General features: G+C 36.9%; 1 protein-coding gene across 1 annotated transcript in view; it reads left to right on the top strand.

The window, feature by feature from the left end:
* alk (ALK receptor tyrosine kinase) overlaps positions 1-14,544 on the top strand; it is a 410,764-nt gene that overhangs the window by 201,236 nt on the left and 194,984 nt on the right. The window lies entirely within an intron of this gene.

Raw genomic sequence — 14,544 nt, 5'->3', positions numbered from 1 at the left:
CACAGCATTATAGACGCACCCTTGAGCAAAGGAAATTAAAATGTATATTCATATTCTCCACCCTGTTGTGTGAGTTGTTGCTCAGTGAGCTTGCAGTGAATGACTCCTCCCAGGGCCTCCACATACATCTTAAGGCCCATTTATGCACCAGGGGAAAAATAACGATGGGAAACTTGATGAATGCAAAGCATAGAAATGCCAGGGCTATTTACCTTTTCTTAATGCTGCTGTTTCTGCTGTCTTCAGGACCGTGTTTCGTTGCCTGGATGTAATATGGAAGGAAAGGTGACGCTGCACATGATCCAGTTGCTTTTCCACTGCTCTCTTTCTATTTATACTTGCAAACTAGCCTCCACAATAATGTATAACTAAATGTGACTAATCATAATAATAATAATAATAATAATTTTATGAGTCATAGAGTTTCACATATTCTCCCTGTGTTATCATCAGTTCTCCAGTTTTTTGTTTTTTCTTAGAATCTGACCAGCAGTGTTAAGTACAAAGCCAACATTTCATTTTAATCTTCAGTTCCTCCCGGTGGCATAAAATATCTAAATTATTTACAGGCAAAAGACTAAGAAACTATAACTGCATTTAAACCACAACAATATTATAGCCTCTTTTAGCACAACTCACACAACAGCCCTGAGGTCTTAATTAGCTTAGTTCGCTTTAGTAGTAGCAAAACCTGCTAGTTAGCATGGAAGTACAGTTTGCTTGTTTTTTTGTCAGCTCACATGGTTAGCAAAGACAGGTGTTGTTAGCCTGACTCAACTATGACTCTAACTATAACTCTAATAAGCTTGTGTGACCGTGGAGAAGCCAAAACAGTGATGCTAACCTGATTCAACCATGTTAGCATCGTTGTTTTGGCATCTCCACACACACACAAGCTTGTTAGAGTCAATATTTTGGCACTTTCTCAAAAAAGCACATTATCTATTTAGCTAGAAACACAAAGTAGACTATATTTATGCAATATTGTAGTTATGTATCATCGCAGCTGCTCATAGGTCTTAACTTATTGTTCAACAAAAATCATTACATTGTCTAGTTATCAGAATAAATGATGGTGTGCTACCAATTAAAACATTATGCAAATGTAGGTAATGATCCAGTCAGTTTACAGAATCATAATATTGCTCTTGGTATTAGCTGTTTGTCATATACAAAATATGAAGGTAACAAGGGTTTAGTGTGTAAAGTAAGACTGATAGATCATTTAAAATGTCAACACATCCAAAACTGTCACTGAGCATTTTTTCCATACATTTGCTTGCTATTTGTGATATTTGTGAAGTTTAAAAGGAGTTTCTATTTTATTAATGATCAGAAACCTATCCATTGGTATACCTAATAAACTGGCACCTCAGGGGCATTTAACAGTTGGGAGCCAAATGTGGTAGCAAGGTGTATGGAACTGGGAAAACAAAGAGACAAGCTACTCAGGATCATGAACAGGATCGTATGCAATACCGGCACAAGGGGAAAAAAATACAGAAAGAGCATGTACGCAGTGAGAGGGAATACGTAACCACAAGATACAGTGGAAACACACTGGATGGTGATGAAACCAGTGATTAGGGAAAATGCCAAAAAAGAAGCCGAGCAGAATTGTTTGCCTGACAGACATCTTGTTTTATATACAAAGCCATTTTTCAAACACTCAGATATGCACAATTGTCTAAAAAATGCTAAAATACAGGCAATTTGACACATTTAGTGTGCAACTGTCTGAAATGATTTCAATGTGAAGCATCCTATCTGAGAAAACAAGGCACACACACACACACACATACACACAAACGCACACACACAGGTGTCCATATTGTAACGTTCTCTCACTCTACAGGCTCCCAGTTTGTGCCAATTAGCTACATTATCATGCTTAGTGCTGTTAATGGCAGCCCTATAGAGTCCTAACTGGCTCTCTGCGATGGTGTGAGTGCGGATCAGAATTGATGTAAGGATGGAACAGATGCAGGGGTCGATTATGGGGAATTAATTCTGGGACATCTCAGGGTTCTGGAGAGTGTTTATTCTGCAAGGCGATTGAACAGGTGGAAGGGAGGACCGTTGGCTCATTTTGTTGCCAAATCCGAGGTTAAGGATATCTGCATGGACAATTGCAGTGTGAATAACAGTGCCTTGAAGCCAGGTACAAGTGCATAATGTGGATAAAGCACACTCACCATTGGCTCTATGTTTTAAACCTGAGAAAAATGACTACAACTGTTTCTTTCTTTCTTTCTTTTATTCCAGTATCCAGTTGCATGGGGCTAATTTGCACCCACTCGTATGTGGATTAGACTGAGAATGATTACACATTGATTTTTGATCATGCGTGTCGAGCCCAGAAGGCAGCAGATGGCTGATAAAAAGCATGGGAAGGTGAAGCATGAGAAGTTCGAGTGTCCTCTGCTTGCTGGCTTCATTTTATTTGCTGGCTGTGGTACTCTTCATGATTCCAGCCATGTACAGCTCGGCTCTAGGCTGTGAGAGTGTGTTTGTCTGTGTATGTGTATCTGCCCACATGCAGTGGTTTTTAAAGGGGTCCATGGAGTGAGCTCACCTTACCCAGAGAAATCTGACAGACATGTGCTTGTAATAGTAATGACTGTTTTGCTGCTCCAGGTTTCGTGGGCATAATTCAGAATACAGGTTAAAATTCAAGAGGAATGAATCATACATATTTAGTAATCTTTTATTAGTCTGCAGGCTTTTGTTTCCTTGCTTTTCAGACTAAATAAACATTTCCTATGTAAGGATTACATGTGCATAGGGATGAGCCACAAAAAAAAAACAATGTAATTACATTCAGAAGAATTATTAAAAACTTCAGTGAAACACCTCTGCATACCCTTCCAAACAGATTCATTCATTCATTCATTCATGCAGAGATATAATCTCTCCAGGGGACATGGTTCTGCCCCGGGTACTCCCATGCCTCTGACTTTAATCAGTAGCCCACTCTGTGATCATTATTCAGAAGGCCACATTCTTCAACTTGATGGATTCTCTCACCACTGATGTTCAACAGCACATCCTTGGGTTGCAGAGGCAAGGGTTCTTGCTGCTGTGTCCTTGATTGAGGACATGAAGATGGACCAACTGCAATATCACTTGGTACAAGGGAGAGGCGGGAGTTCTCAACGTAGTGATAGAGCTCATTTTTACCCAAGCGCCCAAAACAACAATTCACAAAATTGATCATTGACCTTTGGCCCAAGGTGCTCTGATACAAACTACACCTCTGAGCAAGCTTGTGTCTAGGTTCTGTTGATCTAGGACTTGTCTGACCACTCCCCTCAGATCTGTCCACCATGAGTGGTCTTCTTGAGAGCATTATACAGTATAGAGATAGAAGCCTTTATTTGTCACATATAAGTTACAGCACAGTAAAATTCTTTCTTTGCATATCTTTGGACACTGGAGTCAGAGCACAGAGTCAGCCATGATACGGCATCCCTGGAGCGGTGAGTGTTAAGGGCCTTGCTCAAGGGCCCAACAGTGGCAGCTTGAATCCTCCGATCAACAACCCAGAGCCTTAACTACTTGAGCCACCACTGCCCCCTGAGCACTAAACATTATGTTTCACCAAAGTGCAAAATTTAGTACAAATTCAGTTCAAAATCCTTAGTTAAATGTGTTGGAAATCAACACATGGCTTGTGCAAGCATACGTGCATGTTTCAAAATTACCTTGGATAATAAGACTCACGAATAAATTCCTCTGCTTTATATTCTGGAGTGGTAGCTCTGAAGTTCTGAATGGCAGCACCTCATATCAAATTAGTCTTTAAATGAAGTTTAAAGAAAAGACTTGCTGTCTTGTTTATTCTCTTACTCTCTCGTGTGAGGAATTATTACAGACTAAGGATTTACAGACAGTAGTGAAGGATCTGGCTCCCTCTGCTGAACCCAGTCCACCTCTGGGCATAACCTATCAATTCCTAAGCCAACTAACATAAAGCACAAATTGAATGGCAAAGAGTTTTGATAATAAATGACAATAATATGGATTTAATATATCTAGTTGACATAGACCTTCAGGATTTTGAGGACACCATGGTTTAAATGATTTGATTAATTGAATGATTTGATTTTTATTGTTTGATATTTAACAGCCCTAAACACATCTAAAACCAATTTAGAGAGACTGAAGATGGTAATATTTGTATAAGGATCTGCTCAGTCATGCAGCCTTAGACCAGTAAAGATGCTTGGGTATTTACATGCAAGATATACTTTTTGACTCTGGATCCAAACATTTTTGATACTGTGCAAATGCAAATTGTAAAACTTGCTACAACTGCACACAATGTTCTGGATTTCCCTTAGAAGAAACTCGGAAGTGAAATGAAAAATTGAAGTAACTGCTGTTGACAAATTAAAGGTGGCATTGTTGTAGTGTGGGTGCCAGGCAGGTTCAGATCCTCTTAGAGGGAATAGTCGGCAAATAAGTCTGTTGTTAATTCTTCCTCGTAAACCTCCCTACACCCAGTTTGGTCACCAGGCAATTCCCACCCTCCAGCTAGCTCTACCCTTTCTAAGAACAGCTACCAACTACTACTGCCTCTGGAAGGTTTCTTTAGCGTAAAATCTTTATGGTCACCTGATTGGTCTTTCCATTTTATCACATCCTCTCCAAATATACAGTATCTCCCACATCTTTAAGATGTTTCTGGGGTTGTTGAAAATCAAGCATTAATTCAATGTTCTTTGAAAAAAGAGAAGGTGTCATTAAACTTTTGATCAGCAGTATAACACAGTGCAGCTGAATTGTGAGGACATCTGTTGGAGACCTTGGCACATTGGCTGGCTCTGGCAATCAATGACTGCCATTGAAGGGATGTTGTGACTAATCATGCTAAAATGTGTTGACATTTAGACCAAAGGGTAGCTTTTTGACATTGCTTGAGGCAATGCTTTGACAGCTGCTTCTGATATATTTATGAGAGGACTCATAAGTACAAGCTTATCTTTCTTGCTGGTCATGCTGTGCTTGGCATATAATGTCGGCATTTAAAAAAGTGAACTTGTGCAAAAAAATGAGGAACATGCATTCCAAGCTGTCAGGTTTGTCTGAATCAATGGTTTTGTAGAATGTCAAATTGGCACCTTTCCAAACCACAGCCATTTGAGCTGGGCTACATTTGTCAGGATAATTTCTGCATATCGTCTACCCTATAGCTTCTCTCATATTGCAGCAGAGGCCTATATGCAGTTCCTGCCTTTCTTTTTGTGAGATTCAGTAGGCAAGAAGTGATGCATTTTAAATGGCAGTGAGGCAAGGCACACACAGAGTCTTCTGACTGTCATTATCCATGCAAATATTTACTCAGTCCAATCTGGCAAGAAACGTCATTGCTAAGAGTTTCATATTGTGCCATTGAAGCAGCCTTAAGTATCTTGCTGAGCATAAGGTTAGTTTATGGCAGTATGGTGCCAAGCCAGAATACATCTGCCTCCAATTGAGCCTTTTACTCTGTGTTTTCATCGCCAAGTGTTTTTGCACTGTGCAGTTTTGAGATGGATTTATCAAAATTGTTCACAGGTGGCCCTGGTAAGGACAAGCTGTATGTCAGGTTACTGTCCTCCAAAATAGACACTATGGCAGTATTCAGACTTGAGTTACATATGAGTTAACACAGATGGTACTCAGAGTTCAGATATAATTACAGAATTACATATTACTTATACAGTTGCACACAGAATTTGACAAAGAGAGAGTTGTGTCTAGTTATGTACAGTTTTGACCATGAACTTTGACCTGAAGCCTATTTTTCTTGTGTGATGTATGCTTTAGTGAGGAGCAGAGTTAAATCCAATGAATTGAAAATTTATGGTTTGGGCTGTTAATACAAAAAAGGGCATTTAAACTGCATACTAACATATTAACACTGTTAATTAATTAACTGTATCATCCCTGTCTATGGAAAGGTTCTTTCTTTCTTTCTTTCTTTCTTTCTTTCATTGTGTAGATCATCTTAATTTGGAAACATTGCAATTCTTGCAGCACAAATTCTCCTGGGTGGAAGCCATATGGTTAAACTTAATCAAATTTGCAATAATTAACTTGATAATCGCAACTCTGGCTATTTGTGCAGCAGTATATTGGCAATGTGTTAGTATACTATATATAATAGACTCCTATTAGATCTTTATTTGAACACTTGCCACATAATTTACTAATCGGATTGGGCCTCCAGATAATCAACTTTTAAGCACCTGCATAAGTCAACTCTAAATACAAGTAACTTTCCTGGAGTAAATATTGAACTTAATTTGCCAGCTCTGAATATGGCCCATTATGAGCATAATTGGGTTCAGAATGAAAGCAACATCTGAAGTTATACAGCACAAGCAACTGAGATGGAGCTCTTTTTCTGTAATGATCTCACTTCTCTGACGTGTCCAAATAGCAAGACCCAGCTGGAAAGTTCGATTTTCCTTAGGATGAATGAAATGATCTTGGAGCTGGAGTTCTACGCATCTAAATATGTAGACCTCCAAATGCTATCCGAGTCATTTCCGATTTCCGAGAGTGACATGACTTTATAATGCCCCGTGAATGAGTGCTTCTCTGCTGCTACAGATGATGCTTTCCTTTCTCTGCTGAGCAGCCCTGGCTTTTCTGGCATCAAATAATTCCAGAGCCAAGTTAACGAACTGAGCCATGCAATAAAACCAGGACTGTTGGACTAAGATGAGCCAACCCAAAACCCATCATGTTTTATAGCTGCACAGGATGTTGCAACAGACATATCCTCCAAGCTGTGTGCTAAGACTTAATGACACAACTGCTTCTTAGAGCGAGCGCTAGCATACCTGGAAATTAACGCGCTGTCACTAACAGCAAGTTTGCCAACAGTGAAGGGGGACCCAGGAAAATGGTAGCAGGATATAAATAAATAAATAAATAAATAAATAAATAAATAAGAACAAATTCTTTCATTGTACAGTAAATTATACAAATTTCTCAACAAATAATACTGTGTTGTATATTTAAATTACTTATATTTAAAACTATTATTAAAAAAGCTTCTTTTTTCAATCTAAAAAAAAACACTGTGAACAAATAAATGAATGTAAATGCATAATATTAGCCCTGAAATAAGTTCTTGACTGTGTTAAGGAAAACAATATTTTATTTATTTATTTATTTATCTATTTTTATCAAAGATAAAAATAAAAATGGTTAGCACATGTGCTTTGAGATATTAAGTTAATGAGGATGGGGTCAAACAAGTTATGTGAAATGTTTTAATATCAAGAGACGCCAAGAAAGCTGCAAATTTATATATTCATTCAGTATTTTTATATGGGTTTTTAAATAATTTTGTTTTTGTTTGTTTGTTTTTATGCAAATTAAAGGCCATTTGTGAAACCCAGCATGCTAATTTGCATTTATTTCATGTCTTGATTTTGTCCAAAGAGTATGCAAACATATCAGTATCTACCTGTATCTGTAGTTCTGTCCATCTCCAGAGAGGGACGCTGTGTCTTCGTCAAGCTCAGTGTCCTAACAAAATAACTAGCATGAGTGAATACACAAACATGTCTGTGCTCTGAATGGCTTTAACTACTCGTTGCAGTGAAAGATAAATACTGCAATAACCCTAATTACAGACATAGTGTGCATTTCAAAGAATAGAAAATAGATTTCATTTTTCTTATTGTTCGGTCTGATGTAATTAAAATAAGTCTGCACTCTGTCCAATTAGCGAGCATATGCTGCTTTTGTATACAAGTATAAAGTGTGTGTGTGTGTTTGTGTAGTTATGCTGGGGTTATAAATCCAAAGTGTTGTTTTCATTTAAAACTTGGCAGACCAGAGTGTAGAAATGGGCAAGTCCATCAGTGGTTCTGTGTTTCCTTCAGAGCATGTGTACATTATGTAGAAGTTTTCTCAAGGACTTCCTTTATTAGATTTTTACTCCTGGACTGTTATGTGATAATGTCATGTGTTTTCAATTGCTTAGTTCCAAGACCCTCTCTTCATTGCTTTACTTTACTGTTTGGAGGTTCAGCAGCTTTAGTGCCAGCGTTGTGACAGTTCATTCAGAGTGAGCTACTGAAGCAAATATGTATGTGCTCTCCAAACTATAATGTGTATGTTTTTTGTGTAATGTGAACTGGGAGATTTGTTTTTAAGATTAGCTGCTTTGGCAGGATTAGACCTGAGTTCATGAGTGATTTAAAGGGGGAATGGGAATTGATTAACTAGTCTAGTTTAAGAAGTTATGCTACCTATGGGAAAATAAACTTTTACTGTAACAGTGTTACTCATTCTCGCACTTCTGTCATGAGCATGAGGATCTCTATATGTAGGAAAAGCTAGGAAGATGTGAGACCAGGGCTGATTTTTTTTTTTTTCTAGACCAGACTGTAGATTCTTACAGCCTATCAGTGACAGTCGTGTCTCATGATTACACAAAGAGAAATTTATCTTTAAGTATACGTTTCTGTTTAGCTTGTTTACTGTTTAGGATTATTATTTTTTTGTTTGTGTCCAAGTTCAGCATTGAACGTCTTTGTAACGTCACAATGTTTGTTTTTTGTAAATATTTAAGCTTTTCTGTGTTTATGTAGGCATTGTATTCATAAATATGCACCCCCCCCAAAAAAAAAGTTTGTTTTTTTTTTCCTACACATAAGTTTCTATCTTCAAAGTAAATGGTGTTATCCAACCCATTTCTACTCTCTCTGAGATACTCCCAGTGCATGTTCATCTAAAATTTGAACCATTTTCATCCATTAATATTCTGCGTATGGTTAAAAGAAAAAACAGAAGTAAAAATGTCTCACACTGAAAGCCAACAGAATCATTTTATATCAGACTTGCACCAATAAAATGATTCATTTGTTTATATTGATTGAAAACATACTTATTGCCCATTTCATGGGTGTACTAGTAAAAATGGTTAATAAGATGAATTAAAGAAATTACAAATACAGTTGTCTAGCTGACTTTAGGTTTGGCCCATATCACTTTTATTAGGCTATCAATATAACCTGATGATATACAGTAATCCCCCGCTATATTGTGGTTCATTTATCACGGTCCCGGTATATCGCGGATTTTTATTTGGAACATAACTAAATTTTTTGCGGATTTTCCCGGTATTACGCGGTATCCGCAAACCTTATAGTGAATTGTAATGTTGAAATAAGGTAATTTATTAATAAATTACAAAATATAAACATATTAAAATGAAGTGAAATGTTAATAAGAACATGTAGCATCGTTTTTCGCATGTCACTGTCCCGAGTGTTTCGATTTGTGCTGTGTAAGCTTTTTTTTTTTTTTTTTTAATGGTTTTTCTGCAAGCCCTATTATGTCGGCCAAACGCTCTGCATCTTCTAAAGCTTCTGGCAAGAAACATACATACATACAGTACTCACTATAAATGTGATATTTCTACGAATTTACCCCAAATCCATCTCGCTATATGCTTGCAAATGTTTTCCGTGTGCGTTTAAAGAGTATGGGAGGGTCATTTACGGCTTAAACGATAAAAAAAAAATAGCATTTGGGGGTGGCGTCCGGGTAACCGGATTTTAGTTTATCGCAGGTGGTTTTAGAACGTAACCCCGTAACGTAAATGGGGGACTACTGTAGTGTGTTTGCGTATTCTTCACAACCCTCATAGTTTCATCATCAAGCTATTGATTGATATTAGATTGTACCCCTCCCACAAGTGACGATGCCAGTGGACACTTGAGCTTTTCATCTTAATTCTATAACTATAAATACCCCAAATAAAAGCAGCCTGCTACTGAATGACATCCTCTAAGTGTTGGTTTTCATTAAAATGATTAGTTTGACAGGCAATGTTTTACAAAAGCGATGAGTGTGAAGTCGCTAACTCTGCAAATGCTCTTCTACCTCATTGGTTCTGACAGAAAAAAAAAAAAAACACATTTTGATGCCGTTAACTCAAGTTCATCGAATAAAACCGTTGTCTGTACAAACACCCTAGCCTCTGACCGTCCACCAGTCAAATATCACTCCACAGCATTCTTCAAAGTTGGCAACCATGACTGCATTTCATAATAATAGCTTAATTCTAGTCTGTCAGCTAGCAAAAATTTGTATGCCAACCTTCTTTCTGAACTTTGAGCCAATTTTATAAGCTGTTATCATTCTATATGAGTTCAACTGGAAAGACAGAAATGTCATAAAGCTTATTGTTTATTTTCCAAAGTTTGACTGCAAAAAAGTTCTTCTGAAGTCACAGAGCAAAGAAGTTCTGTATTTTCTGCAATAATATTAAATTATATGCAAACCAACATAATAGTCTGATGTGTTCTGGGAAAATATTTGCAGTACTGTCAGATTATACTGTAACAAATGGCCTAGAGCTACTGCTGTGACTATATAGTAATAAACAGTATCATTAACTTTACTGTAAAGGGTGAGTCCACATCGAATCAACCAGGGGGTTGAACAGCACCCTTATAGAATTTGTTGATTTTTTTTTGTCATCTGTTAATACAAGCAGGAGATCAAAAAGCTTCCTTTTTTCCATCAACTCTCATTTGCAACCATTTAAAAATTAGACCCAAGACCAAGTTGGGTTTCTACCATTTCAGTTTCACTTTTCCATGAACACACACATGAAATTAGTTTGAATTGGAAATTTAGCAAATGAACAGGACTTGTAATTGAGTTAGAAATAATGATTTTAAATAAAATGATGAATGTGTTCTTTAAACTTTGGTTTAATCAAAAAAGCCACCTTTTAGTATAGTCAGTTTTTCCAAGTAATGCTATGAGATTTCACTTCATGCTTCCTGGATCATCTCCCACAACATGGATTGTCTAATCAGAAATCATCTGAGTAAATTGATGTTTTTGAAATGGATTAAAATGTTTTTGTTTTTTTTTAAAACAAGGACATCTTATTTTTTAATTGATAAAGCTACATTTATTTATATTTTAATTTTTATAATTTTATTTATAATCTCATCATACTACCTTGAAAAACTGACAGCTAGAATGCCAAAGCTCTGAACGGTGGCATTTCTGATGAAACTAAGGAATGAAGAAATTCATCATTTCATTTAAAACCGTTATTTATATGTGCGTTCCAACTTCATGTGCATTTTCATGAAAAACAAGGAAAATCAGGAAATTTATATGTATTTAGAATTTCATTAAATTTGATTTTATTTATAGTTATATTAATTTAATAACTCCTTGTTCATGTTTCGGTCAACCAGATAAACTGATTCCTTTACAACAGAGTAAGTCATTGCTTATTCAAACAACACAGTGTGTTCCTCACTCTCTTAGGAATGTCTTTAAACATGCTCGCATGATGTTTTTAAGCCTATTTGCAGCGCTCGCTGTTTCGATGTCTCTATTCTTTGTGTGTCTATGTTGAACAAATCACACATGTAGACATCAGATCAGAGGAACTTATAGCCTTTAAGCCTTTGTTCTCTCTTCAGGATTATGTACCATTCCAGAATGACTTGTTGCCATTCCCAGAACAAAATGATTTGTCTTCGTGTTCAAAAGCATTGATGTTCATTTCTCTCTCTCTCTTTCTCTCTCTCTTTTGACTATTGACTAGTCAAACTATATTTGCATCAGTTGCTATTTTCGAAGGTTGCCTTTGTAGAATTCAGGTCTCCCTGGTGGGTCTTGTTCCCTGCAGATGTGGGGCACATGTTTAAGACTGCAGAACTAGAAGGCGCCTTGGGAGATGACGGTGCTTATCCCTGAGCATGAATTGAACTGAAAACACTATGTTTCACTTTTGGACTTCTATTAAGGGTGAGAAACTCTGGCCTTGGCCCAAGGGTAACATTTTTGGATCAACTCCCAGCCAGTCTATCATGTCGTGATGCTCCTGATTTAGAGAATAGACTGAAAGGACTCGCTGGCTTGAGCAAACTCACTGTACATATCATGGCACCGACTAATAAAGTGATGGAGCGTGTGATTAAGAGCAGATGAGTCTTGGGTCTGAGCAGACAATGCCAATGATTGCTTGAAGTTGTGCTTTTATTATATAGAAACTCTGTGCCAGGCAGAGTAATATATAGACTTATTGACATGTGCCCCTTGATAAAGCAATTAATTACACAGACAATTCTATTGCGATAACAGCTGTCACTGCAGCTAGTAATTATTATTACAAAGTTAAAAATGAAATTCAATCACTGATGTCTTGGCTGATGCGAGGGAATGACCTTTGTTCTGATTTGAATATAAATAGTATCTGCAATATTAGATTTGTTCTTTTTTTTTTATATGCAACATACACTTAATTAGGTTGGCGACAGATTGCGTCCATGTATCAGCTATGCCTTTCATTTATCCGTAGGCTTATTCCTTCAAGTCGTTAATGTAATGTCAGTAAAATCCTATTACGTGTTGATGCTTATAATTAACTTGATGTAGTAAGGTTTCTCCAAGTTGTAACATTAAGTAGTGAGAGGCGGAACAGAAGCACATAAATGCAGCATTAGATTTATTAAAGTAGTCCAGTGATCAGAGTCAGAGGTCCAAGTCACAGGCAGACAGGATCAACCTACGGCAAACTGCAACCTGTAAATCAAATAAACAGGCAAAGTAAGCAAAACCAGGAAGTACCAAAAAACTAAGAGACAAGAAATGGTGGAATTAAGGAAATAAAACATGGTAAGAGTTTGCATGTAGACAAATTCCTCAAATTCAATTTTTTTTTTTTTGCATATCCCAGATTATTAAGGAGCTGGGGTCAAAGTACATGTTCGGACATGGCACAGGGGGATGGGGTAGCTTAGTGGTTAAGGAATTGGACTCGGAAGGTTGTGAGTTTGAATCCCAGGTCCACCAAGCTGCCACTGTTGGGCCCATCAGTTCCTTTGGATAAGGGCATCTGCCAAATGTCAGAAATGTGAATGTAGAGCACCTTGAAACAGACAGTGTTAAGGGTCTCACTCAAGGCCAAAAATGTCAGCTTGAACCCCTAAGCTTCTGATCAGAACCTTAATCATTGAGCTACATTTAACCTAATAAGTGGTCACACTCAGGAGCTACAGGAAATGACTAGAATAAAACCATAAGCGAGTTAAATGCTAAAGTAAACAAAACATGAATTCAGCACTCATTCCACTCTGAATCACATCACATGAATGCTGAGAGGAGAAATCTCGAACAGAAGTCTTGCCATATGCTATTATTTTGGTTCAACATCCCATCCCTTAATAATTGCTCCTTCCTATTTGTCACTATAGATAATTGTTTCTTATTTTATTCCTATTATTTTTGTAGCTGGTTCTACTGAGGGAAGCTGAAGTTTAGTGTAAAGCCTAATACAAAGTTTAATACTGTTTATGCATGGCAGAGGATGCCAAGCCCAAAACTGCCCTTCACTGGAACTGAGAAAACTCTGTGATACAAACATTATGTAAAAAAATATAGAATAGTATTTCTGTGCAAGAGGTCACTTGATATTATTATGTATTGTTTTCTGAACAAGTGAATTTAAACTGTATTTCAAAGGTTGGAATGTTAGAGAATTGATACTTTACTCTAAAGTTCAATTATAGAATATCATTTGAAACATCTTTTTGTTTGTTTGTTTGTTTTTGGACATTTTTTTGTGAAGTGATTTGGATTCGCTCGCCCTGAGCCATTATACTGTTCTAAAATTATGCTGCATGAAAAGAAGAGAAGGAAAAAAGCCTCAAAGCTTAGCCACTTGGCAAAGTTTGCTCCATTGTTCAGGAGACAATGTTTAATTTTCAAATGCCCTTGTGGCACACAGATTTTGCTTCTTTTCTTCATGATCTTGCTTTTCCTGAATACATTCTCATATCACGTCAAGCTAGGAAGGAGCGCTGTGAAATTTGAGCTTGTATGTGTATGTATGGGAGAAAATGTGATAATAGGAAAACCACTGAAGCAGCATACACATACCCATCTGCAAACAATGACAAAAATAAACCTAAATTTTACAAAAAAAAAAAAAAGCTGGAAATGAAGTGAATTTATAAAGGCGTGTGGAACGCTCATTGACTATTTGCAATTGATAACGCATTCATGAAGCTTGTTTTCATAAGTGATGCGTATTAAAGTTGGTTTGCTTGAATGAGAGTTACTGATTAGTTTAATTGCCATTTCTAAGTCATTGTTTTCAAAGTTTAAATGAAGAATTCTCACTTTTTCTCACTTTCTCAAATGTTTTTCCTCCTAAGGAAATTTCTAGTCACTTGTAATCTATATCCAACTTTACTGGGTATAATGTGCCATTTTGTTCTTAACAGGCCGTTACAAAATACTTCTTTCTAAAGTAATTGTGTCGAAAAGAATAGATTATATCTTTGAAATGGTCTCGCTATTTGTCTGGGTTATGAAGTGAGCCTAGAGTGTTATGCATCATACCTTCAAATATATTAGAGCAGCTTCACATCCAAAGTTTCATTTTGCAATATATCCAGACAGTTGTGATGGATCAAAAAAATAAATATGAAGCAAACGATCAGAAAATACTTTCATTTCAGGAGTTTCTAGGCATGTGTGTCGCAGTCAGGGAAAACC

Source organism: Hemibagrus wyckioides, linkage group LG09, assembly GCF_019097595.1.
Source record: "Hemibagrus wyckioides isolate EC202008001 linkage group LG09, SWU_Hwy_1.0, whole genome shotgun sequence".
NCBI lineage: Eukaryota > Metazoa > Chordata > Actinopteri > Siluriformes > Bagridae > Hemibagrus > Hemibagrus wyckioides.
This window is presented reverse-complemented; position numbering and strand designations above follow the sequence as displayed.